A 23,546-nucleotide genomic window follows, 5' to 3' on the forward strand; every position below is an offset into this window, starting at 1 on the left:
TCTTAGCTTTATTATCCCACTTGAATTTGGTTTTCTTGAAACGGATGGCCAACTTAGGGCGCTTTGTGGAATTAAGCGTCAGAGGAAGATGTTTAGTGGTTGGCATTGTAAGTCTAGGCTCATTATGGTTGGAAGCTCGAAATTGAAGAGCATGGATTGGTGTAGTGCTCGATTGAAGGGGTCTGGGAGAATTGTTTGGTACCTTCATGAGAATTCGGCCTCTCTACCACCCAGATGAGCGGATAATTTATACGCTTTTTGACATTGTTTTTAGTATGTTTTTAGTAGGATCTAGTTACTTTTAGGGATGTTTTCATTAGTTTTTATGTTAAATTCACATTTCTGGACTTTACTATGAGTTTGTATGTTTTTCTGTGAATTCAGTTATTTTCTGGCTGAAATTGAGGGACTTGAGCATAAATCAGATTCAGAGGTTGAAGAAGGACTGCTGATGCTGTTGGATTCTGACCTCCCTGCACTCAAAATGGATTTTCTGGAGCTACAGAACTCGAAATAGTACAATTCCAATTGCGTTGGAAAGTAGACATCCAGGGCTTTCCAGAAATATATAATAGTCTATACTTTGGCCAAGAATAGATGACGTAAACTGGCGTTCAACGCCAACTTTCTGCCCAAATCTGGCGTCCAGCGCCAGAAAAGGAGCCAAAACCAGAGTTGAACGCCCAAACTGGCACAAAAGCTGGCGTTCAACTCCAGAAAGGACCTCTACATGTGCGACACTCAAGCTCAGCCCAAGCACACACCAAGTGGGCCCCGAAAGTGGATTTATGCATCAATTACTTACTTCTGTAAACCCTAGTAGCTAGTTTATTATAAATAGGACATTTCACTATTGTATTTGACATCCTGGATTGTATTTTGATCCTGTGATCTTATTTTAGGGGTTGGCCATCTCGGCCATGCCTGGACCTTTCACTTATGTATTTTTAACGGTAGAGTTTCTACACTCCATAGATTAAGGTGTGGAGCTCTGCTGTTCCTCAAAGATTAATGCAAAGTACTACTGTTTTCTATTCAATTCATCTTGTTTCGCTTCTAAGATATTCATTCGTACTTCAATCTGAATGTGATGAACGTGACAATCATCATCATTCCGTATAAACGCGTGCCTGACAACCACTTCCGTTCTACCTTAGACTGAATGAGTATCTCTTAGATCTCCTAACCAGAATCTTCGTGGTGTAAGCTAGAATGATGGCGGCATTCAAGAGAATCCGGAAGGTCTAAACCTTGTCTGTGGTATTCCGAGTAGGATTCAATGAATGAATGACTGTGACGAGCTCCAAACTCGCGATTGCAGGGCGTTAGTGACAGACGCAAAAGGATAGTAAATCCTATTCCAGCATGATCGAGAACCGACAGATGAATAGCCGTGCCGTGACAGGGTGCGTTGACCATTTTCACTGAGAGGATAAGATGAAGCCATTGACAAGGGTGATGCCTCCAGACGATTAGCCGTGCCGTGACAGGGCATTGGATCATTTTCCCGAGAGATGACCGAAAGTAGCCATTGACAGTGGTGATGTATCACATAAAGCCAGCCATGGAAAGGAGTAAGACTGATTGGATGAAGATAGCAGGAAAGAAGAGGTTCAGAGGAACGAAAGCATCTCCATTCGCTTATCTGAAATTCTCACCAATGAATTACATAAGTATTTCTATCCCTATTCTATTAATTATTATTCGAAAACACCATTATCAATTTATATCTGCCTAACTGAGATTTGCAAGGTGACCATAGCTTGCTTCATACCAACAATCTCCGTGGAATTCGACCCTTACTCACGTAAGGTATTACTTGGACGACCCAGTGCACTTGCTGGTTAGTTACACGGAGTTGTGAACCATGGTCTTGGCATCAAGTTTTTGGCGCCGTTGCCGGGGATTGTTCGAGTATGGACAACTGACGGTTCATCCTGTTGCTCAGATTAGGTAATTTTCTTTTTGTTTTCTTTTCAAAAAATTTTTAAAATCTTTCAAAAAAAATTTCTCAGCTGTTTTCGAAAAAATTTATTCAAAGAATGAATTCTAGTGTTTCATGAAGCACGTAAAGCCTGGCTGGCTGTAAAGCCATGTCTAAATTCATTTGGACTGAGGCTTCCACTCATAAGTATATGAAGTTGGATGAAATATCAGCTGTTGTATACATGAGAGGTATCTATGTTTGCTGAAGCTTGGCTGGCCATTGGCCATGTCTAGTGTTTTGGACCGGAGCTTTCATTGAAAGCTTGGCTGGATAGTGAGCCATGTCTAATTCCTGGACTGAAGCTTTAGACTAAGAATGCAAGATTCCTGGAATTCATGTTAAAAATTTTGGAATCCTTATTTTTTCTTTTTCATATAATTTTCGAAAATATCCAAAAAAAAAAATTTAGAAAATCATAAAAATCAAAAATATTTTTCGTGTTTCTTGTTTGAGTCATGAGTCATGTTATAAGTTTGGTGTCATTTGCATGTGCATCTTGCATTTTTCGAATATTTCATGCATTCATGGTGTTCTTCATGATCTTCAAGTTGTTCTTGGTAAATCTTCTTATTTGATCTTTGCATTTGCATGTTTTGTGTCTTTTCTTGTTTTTCATATGCATTCTTGAATTCTTAGTGTCTAAGCATTAAAGAATTCTAAGTTTGGTGTCTTGCATGTTTTCCTTGCATTAAAAATTTTTCAAAAATATGTTCTTGGTGTTCATCATGATCTTTATAGTGTTCTTAGTGTTCATCTTGACATTCATAGCATTCTTGCATGCATCACATGTTTTGATCTAAAATTCTCATGCATTGCATCATTTTTCTTGTTTTTCTCTCTCATAAAAAAAATATATCTTTCCCTTTTTCTCTCATCAAATTCGAAAATTTGGATTGACTTTTTCAAAAATTTTTAAAATCAAGTTGTTTCTTATGAGTCAAATCAAATTTTCAATTTGAAAATCTTATCTTTTTCAAAATCTTTTTCAAAAATCAAATCTTTTTCAAAAAAATCAAATCTTTTTCAAATTTATTAGTTATTTTCGAAAATTCCAAAAATATGTTTCAAAAATCTTTTTCTTATTTTTATATCAAATTTTCGAAAATAACAATAACAATTAATGTTTTGATTCAAAAATTTCAAGTTTGTTACTTACTTGTTAAGAAAGATTCAAACTTTGAGTTCTAGAATCATATCTTGTGATTTCTTATGAATCAAGTCATTAATTGTGATTTTAAAAATCAAATCTTTTTCAAAAACTAATTTCTATCATATCTTTTCAAAAATATCTTCTCATCTTATCTTTTTCAAAAATCTAATTTCAAAATATCTTTTCCAACTTCCTAACTTCTTATCTTTTCAAAATTTGTTTCAACTAACTAACTAACTTTTTGTTTGTTTCTTAACTTTTTCAAAACTATCTAACTAACTCTCTCTCTCTCTAATTTTCGAAAATATCTTCCCTCTTTTTCAAAAATTTCTTTTTAATTAACTAATTATTTTTATTTTTGATTTCAAAATTTTTTCGAAAATTACTAACCTTTTTCAAAAACTATTTTCGAAAATCACTAACCCTTTTTCAAAAATTATTTTCGAAAATTCTCCCTCTCCCATCTTATTCTATTTATTTATTCATCTACTAACATCTCATCTCACATCTAAACCCTCCTCACAGTTGTGTTTCTTCCATTACATTACATATTTTGTCTCCCTCTTTTCTTCCACTCACAAAGGGATCCCTATACTGTGGTATAAAGGATCCATACTATTATTATTATTTTTTCTGTGCCCTCTTCTTTGTCATATGAGCAGAAGCAAGGACAAGAATATTCTTGTTGAAGCAGATCCGGAACCTGAAAGGACTCTGAAGAAAAGATTAAGAGAAGCTAAATTACAACAATCCAGAGATAACCTTTCAGAAATTTTCGAACAAGAAGAGGAGATGGCAGCCGAAAATAATAATAATGCAAGGAGGATGCTTGGTGACTTTACTGCACTAAATTCCAATTTACATGGAAGAAGCATCTCTATTCCTGCCATTGGAGCAAACAACTTTGAGCTGAAACCTCAATTAGTTTCTCTGATGCAGCAGAACTGCAAGTTTCATGGACTTCCATCTGAAGATCCTTTTCAGTTCTTAACTGAGTTCTTGCAGATATGTGATACTATTAAGACTAATGGAGTAGATCCTGAAGTCTACAGGCTCATGCTTTTCCCTTTTGCTGTAAGAGACAGAGCTAGACTGTGGTTGGATTCTCAACCTAAGGATAGCCTGAACTCTTGGGATAAGCTAGTCAAGGCTTTCTTAGCCAAGTTCTTTCCTCCTCAAAAGCTTAGTAAACTTAGAGTGGATGTTCAGACCTTCAGACAGAAAGAAGGTGAATCCCTCTATGAAGCTTGGGAGAGATACAAAGGACTGACCAAAAAGTGTCTTTCTGACATGCTTTCAGAATAGACCATCCTGAATATATTCTATGATGGTTTATCTGAGCTATCTAAGATGTCATTGGACACTTCTGCAGGTGGATCCATTCACCTAAAGAAAACGCCTGCAGAAGCTCAAGAACTCATTGACATGGTTGCTAATAACCAGTTCATGTACACTTCCGAGAGGAATCCTGTGAGTAATGGGACGCCTATGAAGAAGGGAGTTCTTGAAATTGATACTCTGAATGCCATATTGGCTCAGAATAAAATATTGACTCAGCAAGTCAATATGATTTCTCAGAGTCTGCATGGAATGCAAGCTGCATCCAACAGTACTCAAGAGGCTTCTTATGAAGAAGAAGCTTATGATCCTGAGAACCCTGCAATAGCAGAGGTGAATTACTTAAATAAACCTTATGGAAACACCTATAACTCATCATGGAGAAATCATCCAAATTTCTCATGGAAGGATCAAAAGCCTCAACAAGGCTTTAATAATGGTGGAAGAAACAGGTTTAACAATAATAAACCTTTTCCATCATCCACTCAGCAACAGACAGATAACTCTGAACAAAATACTTCTAATTTAGCAAACTTAGTCTCTGATCTATCTAAGGCCACTGTAAGTTTCATGAATGAAACAAGATCTTCCATTAGAAATCTGGAAGCACAAGTGGGCCAGCTGAGTAAAAGGATCACTGAAATCCCTCCTAGTACTCTCCCAAGCAATACAGAAGAGAATCCAAAAGGAGAGTGCAAGGCCATTGACATAAGCACCATGGCCGAACCCAAAGAAGGAGAGGAGGACGTGAATCCCAAGGAGGAAGACCTCCTGGGACGTCCAGTGATCAATAAGGAGCTTCCCTCTGAGGAACCAAAGGACTCTGAGGCTCATCTAGAGACCATAGAGATTCCATTGAACCTCCTTATGCCCTTCATGAGCTCTGATGAGTATTCCTCTTCTGAAGAGAATGAGGATGTCACTGAAGAGCAAACTGCCAAGTTTCTTGGTGCAATCATGAAACTGAATGCCAAATTATTTGGCATTGATACTTGGGAAGTTGAACCTCCCTTGTTCATCAATGAACTAAATGATCTGGATCAACTGACATTACCTCAGAAGAAACAGGATCCTGGAAAGTTCATAATATCTTGTACCATAGGCACCATGATCTTTAAGGCTCTGTGACACCTTGGTTCAGGAATAAACCTCATGCCCCTCTCTGTAATAGAGAAACTGGGAATCTATGGGGTGCAAGCTGCTAAAATCTCATTATAGATGGCAGACAATTCAAGAAAACAGGCTTATGGACAAGTAGAGGACGTGTTAGTAAAGGTTGAGGGCCTTTACATCCCTGCTGATTTCATAGTCCTGGATACTGGAAAGGAAGAGGATGAATCCATTATCCTAGGAAGACCTTTCCTGGCCACAGCAAGAGCTGTGATTGATGTTGACAGAGGAGAATTAGTCCTCCAAATGAATGAGGACTCCCTTGTGTTTAAAACTCAAGGATCTCTCTCTGCAACCATGGAGAGGAAGCATGAAAAGCTTCTCTCAAAGCAGAGTCAACCAAAGCCCCCACAGTCAAACTCTAAGTTTGGTGTTGGGAGGCCACAACCAAATTCTAAGTTTGGTGTTGAACTCCCATATCCAAACTCTAAGTTTGGTGTTGGGGAGTCTCAACAAAGCTCTGCACACCTGTGAGACTCCATGAAGAGCCCACTGTCAAGCTATTGACATTAAAGAAGCGCTTGTTGGGAGGCAACCCAATGTTTATTTATCTAATTTTTATTTTCATTATTTTTCATGTCTTTATAGGTTCATGATCATGTGGAGTCACAAAATAAATAGAAAAATTGAAAACAGAATCAAAAACAGCAGAAGAAAAATCACACCCTGGAGGAGCATCTGTCTGGCGTTCAGCGCCAGAACAGAGCATGGTTCTGGCGCTGAACGCCCAAAATGGGCAGCTTCTGGGCGCTGAACGCCAGAACAGGCATAGTTCTGGCGTTCAACGCCATAAATGGCACACAAATGGGCGTTGAACGCCCAAAATGGCCACCAACCTGGCGCTGAACGCCCAGAGTTGTGTGCAAACGCATTTTTACATGCCTAATGGGTGCAGGGATGTAAATCCTTGAACACTGATGCGCATAAACTTGTTATGCTACGATTTAGGAAATTGCACGATCGGCAAAATTCCTTCCGGCAAGTGCACCGGTTATCGTCAAGTAAAAACTCACAATAGAGTGAGGTCGAATCCCACAAGGATTGGTTGAGTGAGCAATTCGGATTAGAAGTGTGTTCTAGTTGAGCGGAATCAAGATTTAGATGAGAGTTGCGGAATGTAAAATTGGCGGGAAACGTAAATGACAAGAAATTGAAATGGCGGAATCTTAAATTGCATGAATTAAAGAGCAGAAGCTAAATTGCTGAAATTAAAAGGGAATGGGGGTGATTGCATGAATTGAGTTGCAGAATGTAAAGAGAAAGTGGAAATCAGAAATGGGAATTCATTGGGTTATAGGAGATATTGAGATCTCCGAATCAAAACATGTTTATCTCTTCCTCAACCAATGCGTTCATTGAATTTTGCTTGGCAATCTTATATGATTGGATCCCAATCCCTTGGCTCACCAATTCTCTCTAAAAACAAACAAATTCCCAATCCCTTGGTTTAAATGTTCATAAGAAGAGATGATGCTCGATCACTGATTATACCACACAGTTTCATGAACCACAATTTGGTAGGATTACATGTCACAATATCCATCCAAACCCCAATCCAATTCACTGTGAGAAAGCTTCTCTAGCATGAATCCTCCATTCCTTTCCCAAGGTTCCGAAGGATTCCAATTATGGGTAGTTTCTTTCCCAAGACAACTACCCAATGGAATTAGATCGAGAAGCTTTCTAACAAAATTCAAGAGAAAAGATTGAAGAAGAAGATAAACTATTATTGATTCATTGAATTACAATAGAGCTCCCTAACCCAATGAAAGGGGGTTTAGTGAGTCATAGCTCTGAATTCAATTACAAAGATATGAAAACTAGCTAAATGAAAAGGTAAAAGTCCTTCCTAACTTAAATTCTATCCTATTTATACACTTTCTATATTGAGCTTCTGTTGTGTTTCTTGGGCTTTGAGGCCTCTCCCTGCTTTCCTTTTGCCTTGGGTTTATGATCCATAATCTTGATGAGGCTGTTGATCCAAATTCTGTAACATTCATTGAGCCAACTTAGTGATAATCAAATAATGACACATGACTCAATAAATTGAAATTTCAGACTCATCAATCCTTCAGGCCCAATCCCATAAACCATGATATTCAATTGGGTTTCATACCAGAGTAAGTTTAAGTTAATGTTTGTGCTCAAATACTAACTTAAACCGCAATATTTTTTGCCCAGAAACCTTTTCCAAGAGTGGCGTTTAAGTTGCAGTTTAAGCTTAAACTGCAGCTTAAACGCCAGACACTTCCAGTGATGCCTTTTGTGGTAGCACGTTTAAGCTTCAGTTTAAGGTTAAACTGAAGCTTAAACGTGGAAATGGAAGAAGGCAGCCCTGGAGGGTAACTTAGTCGAACACGTTTAAGCTTCAGTTTAAGGTTAAACTGAAGCTTAAACGTGGAGGTAGAAAAGGTAGCCCTGGAGGTCGAACACGTTTAAGCTCCAGTTTAAGGTTAAACTGGAGCTTAAACGTGGAAGCTGAGAAAGGTAGCCCTGGAGGTCGAACACGTTTAAGCTCCAGTTTAAGGTTAAACTGGAGCTTAAACGTGGAAGCTGAGAAAGGTAGCCCTGGAGGTGTCGAACACGTTTAAGCTCCAGTTTAAGGTTAAACTGGAGCTTAAACGTGGAAGCTGAGAAAGGTAGCCCTGGAGGTGTCGAACACGTTTAAGCTCCAATTTAAGGTTAAACTGGAGCTTAAACGTGGAAATGGAGAAAGCAACCCTGGAGGAGAAACTTGGTCGAACACGTTTAAGCTCCAGTTTAAGGTCAAACTGGAGCTTAAACGTGGAAATGGCTCCCTGGTGCTTTTCCCCTCTCTGGCGTTTAACCTCCAGTTTAAGGTTAAACTGGAGGTTAAACGTGGAACTGCCCCCCTTGGTGCCCTTCTCACTTCTGGCGTTTAACCTCCAGTTTAAGGTTAAACTGGAGGTTAAACGTGAAAATGCTTCTTTGGTGAGACTTTCATTCTGGCGTTTAACCTCCAGTTTAAGGTTAAACTGGAGGTTAAACTTCAATTCCAGCATTTCTTAGCCCTTCATGATTCTGGCGTTTAAGCTCCACTTTAGGCTTAAACTGGAACTTAAACTCCACATGTGATATTCAAGCTTCCTTTATTGATTTTGTTGCTTCCTTGCTTAGCCTCTTCTTCCCTGAAATCATCCAAACAATTGCATCAAAGTCTTGCAAAATTTCATGAGAAATCTTCCATTCATAGCATTCAAGTAATATAACTAAAAACTCATGGAATTTGCATCAAAATCATATTGTTTGGATGGTTCATTGCTTTGTTATTCATTTAACCATTCTTGGTTACTTTAAGCTCAAGAAAATGCATAAAACAACTAATACTAACAGAAAAATGCTAGTGAAACTAGCCTAAGATGCCTTGGCATCACAACACCAAACTTAATACTTGCTTGTCCCTAAGCAAGTCCTGAGTTATTTGAGAAGAAAGTATGAAACAGAAAGCAATTACATTGGCTATATTAGCAAGCATTTGAAGTTCATCAGAAGGGTTTTATGCAGAAAGTTGCAGCATCACTTTTTCATTCTTATCAGGTAAGATTATCACTTTTTCCTTGCATCCATCAAACACTGCTATGGCCTCTTGTTATTCTTATGTCCTTGGCACTTCTCTTCTTTGTTTTTCTTTTCTTTTTCTTAGAGCTTCTTTGCTCCTTGTTTGCTTAGTGTCATGTGTTGCACAAGCCTTTGGCATTTTCTTTTTCTTATCAGTGTACTACACATATCCACTCCAGGCATTTTAGTTCACCTTTCTTCTTGAGACATTGGTGCCCAGCACCTCTTTGTGTGACTAAATGTTTTGTATTTAGGTTGCTCTTGATAATGGACTTTTGGTTGATAATCCCGGGTTAGTTAACCCAAGTTACCGAGTGTTGAAACACTCCTCAGAACCTATTCATCCAAGCATATCCTTAATACATAAACACCACAGGCATTTGTCTCAGAAGTTCAAACCATTGGTGCCTAGCTTATTTTCTCAATTTTTTTTTTTTTGCTTTTTGGTTGCCCTTTTTCAGTGGCTTTTTCTTCTTCTTTTTCTTTCTTTTTCATGGCCAAAGACATTTATTCATCAAGATCCATAGACAGTTTTCAATTTCTACACAAAAAATGATAATTCTACACTCTATTTCCAGTGATCTGACTAAACAATCAAGCATGCATACCACCACTTAATTCTACTTGATTTGTCACTAATTGAGCCAAGTTACTTTTGTTCAACTTTTCTTTTATTTTTGGAAACAGAACAAGCATGGCAAGCATTTGTTTAAGAAGGTGAAGTTATATCCAAACATCTAGGCATTCACTTTATTCAAAGCAATAAACAGACACTCATACTAAAAAAAAAAACTCCACATAACACTTAAATGACTTATGATGAAAGAAAGCTCATAAAGACAATTCACCAATTATCATTTGATTATTAAGGAACGAGACCACCTCTTATTTATTGCTTGGTTCTTCTTAATTCTTGGGATCCTGCTTCTTCTTGCTTCCTGCCTCTTTTTGACCACTTGTGCTTCCTTTGTCTTTTCTTATGAGCTTTTTCCAGAATCCAGCCTTTTTCATCGTTTCTTCCACTCCTTTTTCAAGGATCATTGCCTTGTTTATTTCTCCTTCTTTCCTCCCTTTGAAATACTCATCAAAAGCTGGGAATGCTGGGTCCATCTTGTGTAGATGTTCCCCTATGTAGTTAAGCTTGATTTGCGAACTGATGTTGTAATCAGCTTGGACTGAGTATCTTGCATTCTGTAAAGTGGTGGCTTCCTTGATTGCCAAGACATTGGCATCTTGGTGTTGGCATATGTGGCTGAAGGATTCCTGTAAGTGTAAATTCTGTTCCCTTTGCAGATCTAAGAATCTTGATTCAAAGTTCCTTTGCATATCCATCATTTTTAGGTGAAAGTCCTCTTGTCTCTCCTGAGACCTCATGTATTGTTGAGACATTCCTTCCATGATTTCCTGCATTCTGCTCATATCCATGGGGTCTCTGGGAATTCGTTGTCTTCTTTCTGGAATTGCTTGCTCTTCTTGCTCTTCTTCTCTGTCTTCTCCTTCCTGTCCTTCTTGTTCTGCTTCTTGCTCGGCTTCCGCTTGTTGCCCTTCTTCATTTCTTCTTCTTGTATGTCTTGGAGCAGTTGGGCCAAGAGTCATTCTGTACGCAGTTATGGCCAATCCAGGATATAGCCAATTAGGTCTTTCATCTTCAAGTGGTACTTGGGCATCGATGCATAGTCTAATGATGGTGCTAGGGAAGTGGAGCCAGGATTCAGGGTCACTTTTCTCACTAAACTCTTGTATCTGTTCAGCAATGAGTTTATGAACTTTGATCTCCCCTCCCACCATAATGCAATGTAGCAAGATGGCTCTTTTAGGGACTATTTCTGAAGAGTTTGCAGTGGGTAGGATGGATCTCCTAACTATTGCATACCACCCTTTAGCTTCAGGTGTTAGGTCTCCCCTTCTCAAGACTCTTGGAGCCCCTCTTGTTTTTCTCACCCATTCAGCTCTGATGGCACAAAGATCTTCAGCAATAGTCGTGTAGTCAGGTTCTCCTATCATCCTTTCCTCATAACTTGCTTGGCTGAAATGTATGTTTTTCAGGCCAAGAGTTTTCATGATTGCCTTGGGGCTGAAGTCAACTTCCACCCCTCTCACATAGCTTTTGTATGTGGGTTTCTTGGTTGAGTCTTCCCTCACTGCATTTGCATAGAACTCCTTCACCAAGTTGATGTTGATTTTAGTGATTGGCTTAGTCAGGAGCTCCCACTTCCTCTTTTTGATCTTCTCCCAAACACCTGGGAACTCATCCTTTTCAAGGTCAAAGGGAACTTCAGCTAGTACCCTTTTAGGTCTCATCCATTCGGCTTGAATCTCATGGAAAACTGATTTGTATCTCCTTGCATCGAATTCCCTGTTCTCCTCCATTGGTTGCTTGTCTTTTCTTCTTTTGTGGCTAGATGAAGCTGCCATTGGTTCTTTAGTTTTGGGGTAAGTGACAAGCTAACGTTGACAAGGTGAAGCAAGAAGTGTTGTTGGAAGTGAGGGGAGGTTGTTTTCGGCAAGAGATAGTTTATGCTATGATGAAGGAAATGTGCATGAAGGAGATTTGGTGGTGTTGAACTCGTTCCCCAAGTGGTTCTTTATAATGCCGTAAGTGAAAAATGGACGGCTAGGGTGGCTTGTGAAGGGTGGCTTGATGGTAAATATATGAATTAGGGAGAAGGACGAATTGCTTTTTCATTTTCTTGGAAGTATTCTGGGTGCATTAGGTTGTACATGTAGCAATCTTTTCTTGCAGAACTTCCTTTTCCCATGTGTTAGCTTCAAAGACTTGTGAACTTTCTTTTTGACCAAGCACCGTACCTCCCTTTGTCTTTTTCCTCCATTTTTGTCTTTTCTTTTGTACCTGCACAAGCAAACAAGTGTGCTATCATTTTTCGGTCCATGTGAATGATGAATAGTACTTGCACATGTAAATCAATGATTAACTTGATGAGCTTAAAGCCGTGACTTGTGTATGTATGCACACTTATTACTGGACACCAAACTTAGTGTTTGGTAAAGTCTCCTGATGACATGAAATCCATATTGGTTGTCCTTGATGAATGTGCATAATTCTAATAAATCATAGTCACTTTGGCTCTTTGATTCTAAACAAATTTACTATCCTAAGTAATTGAAACCAAAGTATTAAAACATGCGAATGGTCCACTTGTCATGAATTTCGAAATCCAGAGGAACTTCTTGCTTTTCATGAACCGTGTTCAAAGAGGAACACCAAACTTAATGTTTGGTTGTGCACTTTGCATGAAAAATTGAATGCATTTTGAATAAAATTTGGGTGCCTTCAGGCACACCAAACTTAGAGACAAATTGTATTTTACATGCAATGTTTAGTGCACTCTTTCAGCAGTTGTCCTGAGGATTCAAGTTCATGCATGAGAAACCATGCTTTATTAGATGCAAAACAAAACAATAAAGAGTAAGGATATTAAAAACATCGGTTGCCTCCCATGAAGCGCTTCTTTAACGTCACTAGCTTGACGGTTGTCCCTTGTTAGGGTGGATTGTAGTGCTTGACGTCTTCTCCTCTCACTATGCAAACGTCCCCACTTGATTCCTTCATGACCTCTAAATGTTCCATAGAAAGAACTTTCCTGATTGTGAACACTTGAGGGAGCTGGGAAGGAATGGTTTTGAGGCCAGGTGGAATTGGCAGATAATGACTTGATATCATTTTATCTCCCGGAGAAAAACCTTCAGTGGGAATTTTCTTATTTCTCCACCCTCTTGGTAATTTCCCTATCATTCTTCCCTTTCTCTTGAGGATTTCTTCATTGACCCTTATGCTAGGAAGATCCTTCTGATCTGTTTCCATTGATTCTTGTGGCTTTAACTCTTGCAACTCTTGTTTGCCTTCCAAGGACTGTTTTAGAGTTTCAGCTGCTGGATTACTTTCCTCCAAACACAGATGGCTACTATCATCCTTAGGCTTTTCAGGTTCTGGTTCAGGCTCAGATGCAGGTTTGAAAACTTTGAAAATGAGCTGTTCATCATGTATTCTCAGAATTAGCTCTCCTTGTTCTACATCTATGAGCGCTCTAGTAGTGGCTAGAAATGGTCTTCCCAGAATGATAGGGTGTAGGTAGCTTTCCTCCATGTCCAAAATGACAAAGTCTGTGGGGAAGTAATAATCTCCCACCTTCACCAGCACATTCTCAACCACCCCTTCAGCTTGCTTCTGAGTTTTGTCAGCCAGTTGTATGATTACATCAGTGGATCTCACCTCATTCAGTTGTAGTCTCTTCATAAGAGTTAGAGGCATCACATTTATGCTAGCTCCTAGATCACAGAATCCTCTGTCAATTTTTGTTTCTCCTATGATGCAAGGAATATGAAAACTTCCTGGGTCTGTTTTCTTAGAGACTGTGTCCTTCTTGATGAGGGCACTGCATTCTTTGTTCATTGTTACCGTTTGTCCTCCCTTCAAAACTCTTTTCTTGCTCAACAATTCCTTTAAATACTTGATGTGTGTAGGCATTTGATGGAGAATCTCAAGAAAGGGAATATTGATATGGAGAGACTTAAATGTCTCTAAAAACCTTGAATAGGTTTTCCCTTTTTCACCTCCTCCTAACCTCTGAGGAAATGGTGCTTTTGGTTGGTATGTTTCCATCGTGCCTTTTTGCAGTTCCTTGGCTTGCTCAGTTTCACTTTCCTGCTTAACTTCTTCCACACCTTCCTTCAAGATTTCTGGCTCCTGCTCTGAGGGCCTGATTCCTTCTTCTTCTGAAACTTCCTTCAATATGGTGATGGCCTTGCATTCTTCCCATCTCACTCTCTTTTGTTCCCCTTTAGGATTCTTTTCTGTGTCACTAGGGAACACTGCAGTTGATTTGGGGGCCTGTTGAGATAGCTCTCCTACTTGAGACTCCATCCTCTTGAGTTTTTCACCATGGTTTCTTAAGGTAGCTCTCACATCATCCCTGAAGCCTTTCAATTCGGTTATGTCTTGACTCATGGTTGCCATCATTCCTTCTATCCGGTTTAATTGATCTTGAAATTGTTGGTTCGGATTAGGTTGGGTAGGTTGATTATTTTGGCCATGATATGATGGTTGGGAGTAAGTGTTTTGTGTGGCTTGGTATGATCTTTGGTTGGAGTTTTGGTATGTGGAATTGTTATATTGGTTGTGGTTGTAAGGTTTGTGGTTTTGTGGTTGGGTTTGTTGATTCCCCCACCCAAAGTTTGGGTGATTTTTCCATCCTGGGTTGTAAGTGTTGGAATGTGGATCATATGATTGCCTTTGTTGGTTTCCCACATAGTTGGCCTCTTCCCAATCACCTCCTTTAATGCTTACTTCCTCTTGATCTTGTGTGTGTATTGCCGCCACTTGCTTTGTTTCTAATTGCCTGGTAAGCTCTGCTAGTTGCTTGGCAAACACCTTGTTTTGGGCTAGAATTGTATCAACATGGTTCAGCTCCATGACTCCCTTAGTGTTGTGCCTCTCTGATGCATAGTAATACTCATTCTCAGCCACTGTCTCAATCACTTCAATGGCTTCTTCCACAGTCTTTTTCCTGTTCAATGAACCTCCTGATGAATGGTCTACAGCCTTCCTTGATTCATAAGAGAGTCCATCATAGAAAATATGCAATTGCACCCAATCATGGAACATGTCTGGTGGGCATTTCCTTGTCAAATCCTTGAATCTCTCCCATGCCTCGTAGAGAGTTTCACCATCTTGTTGTCTAAAAGTCTGAACCTCAGATCGAAGCCTATTGACCTTTTGTGGGGGTAGAAACGTGCCAGAAACTTGCTTTCCACCTCATCCCATGTTGTTAGACTCCCCCTTGGGAATGATTCCAGCCACTTAGCTGCTTTGTCCCTAAGTGAAAATGGGAACAAAAGCAGTTTATAGGCATCTTCCTGGACTCCATTGGACTTCACAGTGTCACAAATTCTCAGGAATTTTGTGAGATGTTGGTTGGGATCTTCATTAGCACTCCCACCAAATGAACAATGATTCTCCACAAGTGATATTAGCTGTGGTTTGAGTTCAAAATTGTTGGCCTGAATGGGTGGTTTCTGAATGCTGCTACCACAATTCCCAGAGGTTGGGTTTATGTATGAACTAAGAACCCTCCTCTCAGGAATGGCATTGTTTCCATCAGCTCTCTCATGGTTGTGAACTTCTCTATCCATGTTGAGATCTAGAGCTTCCTCAAAATTGTCCTCAGATTCTCCTTCAGATTCTTCTTCTCCCAGTACTCTCTTCCCTCTTGCTTCCCTTCTAAGTCTATGAAGGGTCCTCTCTGGTTCGGTATATGGAGGAGTTGATGTCTCTCCTCTCCTACCTGTCATACAAGAACACAGCACAGGCAACAAACAAGTGAAATACTCTTGGTTAATGGAAGAGTATGGTTAGAGCAATTGAGGAATTAATTCAAACAGTTAGTGAGTCAGCGAGTTAGTTGCTTGAATTTAAAGGCATAAAGAAAGAAAGCATGTAACAAGAGTGCAGAAATTAAAATTCAACAAGTAACTGGTACTGAATTAATCAAAACACAAAAAAAAATGCTCAATCTAGTTAACTTCCAATTGGAGAATTGTCAATCGAAAACCAATCCCCGGCAACGGCGCCATAAACTTGATGCGCATAAACTTGTTATGCTACGATTTAGGAAATTGCACGATCGGCAAAATTCCTTCCGGCAAGTGCACCGGTTATCGTCAAGTAAAAACTCATAATAGAGTGAGGTCGAATCCCACAAGGATTGGTTGAGTGAGCAATTCGGATTGGAAGTGTGTTCTAGTTGAGCGGAATCAAGATTTAGATGAGAGTTGCGGAATGTAAAATTGGCGGGAAACGTAAATGACAAGAAATTGAAATGGCGGAATCTTAAATTGCATGAATTAAAGAGCAGAAGCTAAATTGCTGAAATTAAAAGGGAATGGGGGTGATTGCATGAATTGAGTTGCAGAATGTAAAGAGAAAGTGGAAATCAGAAATGGGAATTCATTGGGTTATAGGAGATATTGAGATCTCCGAATCAAAACATGTTTATCTCTTCCTCAACCAATGCGTTCATTGAATTTTGCTTGGCAATCTTATATGATTGGATCCCAATCCCTTGGCTCACCAATTCTCTCTAAAAACAAACAAATTCCCAATCCCTTGGTTTAAATGTTCATAAGAAGAGATGATGCTCGATCACTGATTATACCACACAGTTTCATGAACCACAATTTGGTAGGATTACATGTCACAATATCCATCCAAACCCCAATCCAATTCACTGTGAGAAAGCTTCTCTAGCATGAATCCTTCATTCCTTTCCCAAGGTTCCGAAGGATTCCAATTATGGGTAGTTTCTTTCCCAAGACAACTACCCAATGGAATTAGATCGAGAAGCTTTCTAACAAAATTCAAGAGAAAAGATTGAAGAAGAAGATAAACTATTATTGATTCATTGAATTACAATAGAGCTCCCTAACCCAATGAAAGGGGGTTTAGTGAGTCATAGCTCTGAATTCAATTACAAAGATATGAAAACTAGCTAAATGAAAAGGTAAAAGTCCTTCCTAACTTAAATTCTATCCTATTTATACACTTTCTATATTGAGCTTCTGTTGTGTTTCTTGGGCTTTGAGGCCTCTCCCTGCTTTCCTTTTGCCTTGGGTTTATGATCCATAATCTTGATGAGGCTGTTGATCCAAATTCTGTAACATTCATTGAGCCAACTTAGTGATAATCAAATAATGACACATGACTCAATAAATTGAAATTTCAGACTCATCAATCCTTCAGGCCCAATCCCATAAACCATGATATTCAATTGGGTTTCATACCAGAGTAAGTTTAAGTTAATGTTTGTGCTCAAATACTAACTTAAACCGCAATATTTTTTGCCCAGAAACCTTTTCCAAGAGTGGCGTTTAAGTTGCAGTTTAAGCTTAAACTGCAGCTTAAACGCCAGACACTTCCAGTGATGCCTTTTGTGGTAGCACGTTTAAGCTTCAGTTTAAGGTTAAACTGAAGCTTAAACGTGGAAATGGAAGAAGGCAGCCCTGGAGGGTAACTTAGTCGAACACGTTTAAGCTTCAGTTTAAGGTTAAACTGAAGCTTAAACGTGGAGGTAGAAAAGGTAGCCCTGGAGGTCGAACACGTTTAAGCTCCAGTTTAAGGTTAAACTGGAGCTTAAACGTGGAAGCTGAGAAAGGTAGCCCTGGAGGTGTCGAACACGTTTAAGCTCCAGTTTAAGGTTAAACTGGAGCTTAAACGTGGAAGCTGAGAAAGGTAGCCCTGGAGGTGTCGAACACGTTTAAGCTCCAGTTTAAGGTTAAACTGGAGCTTAAACGTGGAAATGGAGAAAGCAACCCTGGAGGAGAAACTTGGTCGAACACGTTTAAGCTCCAGTTTAAGGTCAAACTGGAGCTTAAACGTGGAAATGGCTCCCTGGTGCTTTTCCCCTTTCTGGCGTTTAACCTCCAGTTTAAGGTTAAACTGGAGGTTAAACGTGGAACTGCCCCCCTTGGTGCCCTTCTCACTTCTGGCGTTTAACCTCCAGTTTAAGGTTAAACTGGAGGTTAAACGTGGAAATGCTTCTTTGGTGAGACTTTCATTCTGGCGTTTAACCTCCAGTTTAAGGTTAAACTGGAGGTTAAACTTCAATTCCAGCATTTCTTAGCCCTTCATGATTCTGGCGTTTAAGCTCCAGTTTAGGCTTAAACTGGAACTTAAACTCCACATGTGATATTCAAGCTTCCTTTATTGATTTTGTTGCTTCCTTGCTTAGCCTCTTCTTCCCTGAAATCATCCAAACAATTGCATCAAAGTCTTGCAAAATTTCATGAGAAATCTTCCATTCATAGCATTCAAGTAATATAACTAAAAACTCATGGAATTTGCATCAAAATCATATTGTTTGGATGGTTCATTACTTTGTTATTCATTTAACCATTCTTGGTTACTTTAAGCTCAAGAAAATGCATAAAACAACTAAAACTAACAGAAAAATGCTAGTGAAACTAGCCTAAGATGCCTTGGCATCAAACACCTCAGGATCTGTGGACCCCACAGGATCCACTCAGGATCTGTGGACCCCACAGGATCCACTCAGGATCTGTGGACCCCACAGGATCCCCACCTACCTCCACTCACTTCTTCTCACCACTCTCTTTCACACAACCCCATAAACACTCTTCCCCAAAAATCCTTCACCAATCACCTCAAACTCTCTTCCCCATCACCTCTTCACCACTCACATCCATCCACTCTTCCCCATAAACCTACCTCATAAACTCCACCTACCTTCAAAATTCAAAACCAATTTCCCACCCAAACCCACCCATATGGCCGAACCTTAACCCCCCCCTCCCTTCCCTATATAAAGCCCTCCCATCTTTATCAAATTCACACAACACACTCCTCTTGGCCGAAACACTTCCCACTCTCCCTCTTCTCCATTTCTTCTTCTTCTTCTTCTATTCTTCTTTTCTTGCTCGAGGACGAGCAATATTCTAAGTTTGGTGTGGTAAAAGCATAAGCTTTTTGTTTTTCTATTACCATTAATGGCACCTAAGACCAGAGAACCCTCTAGAAAGGGAAAGGAAAGACAAAAGCTTCCACATTCGAGTCATGGGAGATGGAAAGGTTCATCTCCAAAGCCCATCAAGACCACTTCTATGATGTTGTGGCCAAGAAGAAGGTGATCCCCGAGGTCCCTTTTAAACCCAAAAGAAATGAGTATCCGGAGATCCGACATGAAATTCAAAGAAGAGGTTGGGAAGTTCTAACAAATTCCATCCAACAAGTCGGCATCCTAATGGTTCAAGAGTTCTATGCTAATGCATGGATCACCAAGAACCATGATCAAAGTAAGAAACCGGATCCAAAGAACTATGTTACAATGGTTCGGGGGAAATACTTGGATTTTAGTCCGGAAAATGTGAGGTTGGCGTTCAACTTGCCAAATATGGAAGAGAACGCATGCCCCTACACAAGGAGAGTCAACTTTGATCAAAGGTTGGACCAAGTCCTTATGGACATATGTGTAGAAGGAGCTCAATGGAAGATTGACTCCAAAGGCAAGCCGGTTCAACTAAGAAGATTGGACCTCAAGCCTGTGGCTAGAGGATGGTTGGAGTTCATTCAATGCTCAATCATTCCCACTAGCAACCGGTCTGAAGTTACTATAGACCGGGCCATCATGATCCATAGCATCATGATTGGAGAAGAGGTGGAAGTTCATGAGATTATACCTCAAGAACTCTACAAGGTGGCTGACAAGTCCTCCACTATGGCAAGGTTAGCCTTTCCTCACCTCATTTGCCACCTATGCAATTCGGCTGGGATTGACATAGAGGGAGATATCCTCATCAAAGAGGACAAGCCTATCACTAAGAAAAAGATGGAGCAAGCAAGAAAGCCCATTCATGGAGCTCAAGAGGCGTATGAAGCTTATCACCATGAGATCCCGGAGATGCCTCAAATGCACTTTCCTCCACAAAACTATTGGGAGAAAATCAACACCTCCCTAGGAGAATTGAGTTCCAATATGGGACAACTAAGGGTGGAACATCAAGAACACTCCATCATGCTTCATGAAATAAGAGAAGATCAAAAGGCAATGAGGGAGGAGCAACAAAGACAAGGAAGAGACATAGAAGAGCTCAAGGACATCATTGGTTCCTCAAGAAGGAAACGCCACCATCACTAAGGTGGATTCATTCCTTGTTCTTATTTCTTCTGTTTTTCGTTTTCTATGTTATGTGCCTAATTGTGTTTGTGTCTTCATTACATGATCATTAGTAGTTAGTAACTTTGTCTTAAAGTTATGAATGTCCTATGAATCCATCACCTCTCTTAAAATAAAAACTGTTTTAATTCAAAAGAACAAGAAGTACATGAGTTTCGAATTTATCCTTGAACTTAGTTTAATTATATTGATGTGGTGACAATGCTTCTTGTTTTCTGAATGAATGCTTGAACAGTGCATATGTCTTTTGAAGTTGTTGTTTAAGAATGTTAAAATATGTTGGCTCTTGAAAGAATGATGACTAGGAGACATGTTATTTGATAATCTGAAAAATCATAAAAATGATTCTTGAAGCAAGAAAAAGCAGCAAAGAACAAAGCTTGCAGAAAAAAAAATTAAGAGAAAAAGCAAGCAGAAAAAGCCAATAACCCTTAAAACCAAAAGGCAAGGGCAAATAAAGAGGATCCCAAGGCTTTGAGCATCAGTGGATAGGAGGGCCTAACGGAATAAAATCCTGGTCTAAGCGGCTAAACCAAGCTGTCCCTAACCATGTGCTTGTGGCGTGTAGGTGTCAAGTGAAAACTTGAGACTGAGCGGTTAAAGTCAAGGTCCAAAGCAAAAGAAGAGTGTGCTTAAGAACCCTGGACACCTCTAATTGGGGACTTTAGCAAAGCTGAGTCACAATCTGAAAAGGTTCACCCAATTATGTGTTTGTGGCATTTATGTATCCGGTGGTAATACTGGAAAACAAAGTGCTTAGGGCCACGGCCAAGACTCATAAAGAAGCTGTGTTCAAGAATCATCATACTGAACTAGGAGAATCAATAACACTATCTAAACTCTGAGTTCCTATAGAAGCCAATCATTCTGAACCTCAATGGATAGAGTGAGATGCCAAAACTATTCAAGAGACAAAAAGCTATAAGTCCCGCTCATTTGATTGGAGCTATGTTTCATTGATAGTTTGGAAGTTATAGTATATTCTCTTATTTTTATCCTATTTGATTTTCAGTTGCTTGGGGACAAGCAACAATTTAAGTTTGGTGTTGTGATGAGCGGATAATTTATACGCTTTTTGACATTATTTTTAGTATGTTTTTAGTAGGATCTAGTTACTTTTAGGGATGTTTTCATTAGTTTTTATGTTAAATTCACATTTCTGGACTTTACTATGAGTTTGTGTGTTTTTCTGTGATTTCAGGTATTTTCTGGCTGAAATTGAGGGACTTGAGCAGAAATCAGATTCAGAGGTTGAAGAAGGACTGCTGATGCTGTTGGATTCTGACCTCCCTGCACTCAAAATGGATTTTCTGGAGCTACAGAACTCGAAATGGCACGCTTCCAATTGCGTTGGAAAGTAGACATTCAGGGCTTTCCATAAATATATAATAGTCCATACTTTGGCCAAGAATAGATGACGTAAACTGGCGTTCAACGTCAGCTTTCTGCCCAAATCTGGCGTCCAGCGCCAGAAAAGGAGCCAAAACCAGAGTTGAACGCCCAAACTGGCACAAAAGCTGGCGTTCAACTCCAGAAAGGACCTCTACACGTGCGACACTCAAGCTCAGCCCAAGCACACACCAAGTGGGCCCCGTAAGTGGATTTATACATCAATTACTTACTTCTGTAAACCCTAGTAGCTAGTTTATTATAAATAGGACATTTCACTATTGTATTTGACATCCTGGATTGTATTTTGATCCTGTGATCTTGTTTTAGGGGCTGGCCATCTCGGCCATGCCTGGACCTTTCACTTATGTATTTTTAACGGTAGAGTTTCTACACTCCATAGATTAAGGTGTGGAGCTCTGCTGTTCCTCAAAGATTAATGCAAAGTACTACTGTTTTCTATTCAATTCATCTTGTTTCGCTTCTAAGATATTCATTCTACTTCAATCTGAATGTGATGAACGTGACAATCATCATCATTCCCTATGAACGCGTGCCTGACAACCACTTCCGTTCTACCTTAGACTGAATGAGTATCTCTTAGATCTCCTAACCAGAATCTTCGTGGTGTAAGCTAGAATGATGGCGGCATTCAAGAGAATCCGGAAGGTCTAAACCTTGTCTGTGGTATTCCGAGTAGGATTCATTGAATGAATGACTGTGACGAGCTCCAAACTCGCGATTGCGGGGCGTTAGTGACAGACGCAAAAGGATAGTAAATCCTATTCCAGCATGATCGAGAACCGACAGATGAATAGGTGTGCCGTGACAGGGTGCGTTGACCATTTTCACTAAGAGGATAAGATGAAGCCATTGACAAGGGTGATGCCTCCAGACGATTAGCCGTGCCGTGACAGGGCATTGGATCATTTTCCCGAGAGATGACCGAAAGTAGCCATTGACAGTGGTGATGTATCACATAAAGCCAGCCATGGAAAGGAGTAAGACTGATTGGATGAAGATAGCAGGAAAGCAGAGGTTCAGAGGAACGAAAGCATCTCCATTCGCTTATCTGAAATTCTCACCAATGAATTACATAAGTATTTCTATCCCTATTCTATTAATTATTATTCAAAAACACCATTATCAATTTATATCTGCCTAACTGAGATTTGCAAGGTGACCATAGCTTGCTTCATACCAACAATCTCCGTGGGATTCGACCCTTACTCACGTAAGGTATTACTTGGATGACCCAGTGCACTTGCTGGTTAGTTACACGGAGTTGTGAACCATGGTCTTGGCATCATGTTTTTGGCGTCATTTCCAGGGAAAGAAAGAGCAATGAATTTTACATAATTAAAGTGTAATCACGATTCCGCGTACCACACCCGAAGAGGATTACCATGATCAATTTGAAGATGGGTATGAAAATAAGATATGGGATCCCGGATGACCACATGAAGACCAATTATAGGAGCTCATATCTTGGGAAGAACTACCCCCAAGCTTGGTGGAAATGGTTGAAAATTCTGACAACCATTTAAGGAGCAAGCATCATTGGAGGTTCAAGGATGAATACAAGCATAAGCCACCATGACAAGGAGCTTTCCAAATGTCCAACTTAAGGACTTAAACTAAAAGTGCTTGGTGGGAGACACCCTACCATGGTAAACTCTTTCCATTCTCTTGTAGATATAATGAATGAATGAATTGAGTTCCATTGTAGATAGCTTCTTTACTCCTTTGCATACTTCGTTTTGCTTGCTAGGGTGTTTATGCATTTTATGCCTTGAATAAGGATGACTCTTTGAATTTGAGTTTTTGCTTGGATTGCAAGTTTTCTCAAATTGTTTGAAAAATCTTCAAAAATCCAAAAGTATGGGTAATTTTGCATTTTGGCTGGTTTTTGAGTCATAGGGGAGGTTAGGAATTTCTAAGCTTTTTGTAGTATTTCTGAAAAAAAAAAGAAAAAAAAAAAGGGTATGGGCGCGTGCGCACGCTGTACGCGCACACGTCGATAAGTGAATACAGCCCCTCATACATGGAACCAGAGAGTTGCGCGAGTTGGGCACGAACGTTGAGCTTCTCGCGCAAGCTGCGACCCACGCGGACGCGTACATCATGTGTAGGCGTCAGCGCGCACTCTCTCCATCTACGCTTAAGCGTACACGACGCTTGCGCGTCCATTCCTTTTTCATCCACCCACGTGGACGCACACAAGACC

The 23,546-nt window shown here is 39.8% G+C and overlaps 2 non-coding genes across 2 annotated transcripts; one reads left to right on the top strand and one right to left on the bottom strand.

The window, feature by feature from the left end:
- Positions 1 to 4,325: 4,325 nt before the first annotated feature.
- Positions 4,326 to 4,433, bottom strand: LOC112724738 (small nucleolar RNA R71). The gene has a single exon (XR_003163887.1). It is a non-coding gene; the product is annotated as a small nucleolar RNA R71 (small nucleolar RNA).
- Positions 4,434 to 14,845: 10,412 nt separating this feature from the next.
- Positions 14,846 to 14,949, top strand: LOC112724226 (small nucleolar RNA R71). The gene has a single exon (XR_003163400.1). It is a non-coding gene; the product is annotated as a small nucleolar RNA R71 (small nucleolar RNA).
- The last annotated feature ends 8,597 nt before the right edge of the window (positions 14,950 to 23,546 follow it).

This window comes from Arachis hypogaea, chromosome 11 (assembly GCF_003086295.3).
Source record: "Arachis hypogaea cultivar Tifrunner chromosome 11, arahy.Tifrunner.gnm2.J5K5, whole genome shotgun sequence".
NCBI lineage: Eukaryota > Viridiplantae > Streptophyta > Magnoliopsida > Fabales > Fabaceae > Arachis > Arachis hypogaea.